The sequence below is a fragment of the Salvelinus sp. IW2-2015 genome, unplaced genomic scaffold (assembly GCF_002910315.2).
Source record: "Salvelinus sp. IW2-2015 unplaced genomic scaffold, ASM291031v2 Un_scaffold2300, whole genome shotgun sequence".
Classification (NCBI taxonomy): Eukaryota; Metazoa; Chordata; class Actinopteri; order Salmoniformes; family Salmonidae; genus Salvelinus; species Salvelinus sp. IW2-2015.
This window is the reverse complement of record NW_019943626.1, coordinates 60635-62108: the sequence shown is the minus strand read 5'-3', so window position 1 is coordinate 62108 and position 1474 is coordinate 60635.

Below are 1474 nucleotides of genomic sequence, written 5' to 3'. Positions count from 1 at the left end.
AGCGGGGTTGCCGTTTTAGAGCTATTCTATTGGTCCATTAAGTGAGGAAATTTCAATCAAGCACAGATCAAGTATTGATCTGATATCAAATAGTATTTGATTCAGGTGTGGTTACAGGGAACTTGGATGTATTTGATCTGATATCAAATAGTATTTGATTCCAGGTGTGGTTACAGGGAACTTGGATGTATTTGATCTGATATCAAATAGATTTGATTCCAGGTGTGGTTACAGGAACTTGGATGTATTGATCTGATATCAAATAGTATTTGATTCCAGGTGTGGTTACAGGGAACTTGGATGTATTTGATCTGATATCAAATAGTATTTGATTCCAGGTGTGGTTACAGGAACTTGGATGTATTTGATCTGATATCAAATAGTATTGATTCCAGGTGTGGTTACAGGGAACTTGGATGTATTTGTGTTCATGACATGCAACTATACATGAACTACAGTGAGTATATCCTGGTTATCGAAGAAGTTATCCAGTGTGTGTCAAAATGTCAAAATGGTGACTTAATGTAAAGTTGGCCGTTCAAAACGATATTGAACACGGATTGATGAGGTAGACCTGAGGGTGAGAGAGAAGACTTTGAAATGAATATACTAGCGAGCTGGATCGACCATTCATCAGTCACACACTCACACAGAAAAACCAACACACACACACATTCATCCGTCATATGCCCGTTTATCCTCACCTCATAATCAGCTGCAGTCATTAATCACCTTAGACTCCCCTGAAGGCCATCAGTGACTCAGAGGTGGTAGTGTATCAAATGCACCACACACACACACAAAACACACACACACCACACACACACACCACACACACACACACACACACACACCACACACACACCACACACACACACCACACACACACACACACACACACAACACCACACACACACACACACACACACACACACACCACCACACACCACACACACCTCTCAGTGGGCCCTGGTTTCAGTGAGAGGTAAGTGTCAAGGTAAGAAATCGTCTACCTTTTCCTTGTTAAGCAAACACACCTACAGTACCTGCAACACACACCTCCATCTCTCACACTCATTAACCCTTTCACAGGAAACCTGAGGGTCATACCGCTGTAAATCACTCAACGAGGTATGAACACACACATGGACAGACACACACACACACACACACACACACATATGCAAACAACTCTGGCTTTGTGTGAGGAATCTCTGTGATACTGTATCTTCATCACCATCAGGGGCCAGGGGACAGACTGAGGAAGATCACAGGCAGGGTTTGGTGACAGAAACATAACAAAGTACTCAATTCTCTTTGTGAGGTTGAGTGTGTGTGTGTGTGTGTGTGTAAGAGAGAGACACATATGTTTCCCATTCCAATAAAGCCCTTTGAATGTAATTTAATTGAGAGGGAGAGAGAGGGGGGTGGGGGGAGGGGCATGGAGAGGATCAGACAAAAGTTTAAACATGAG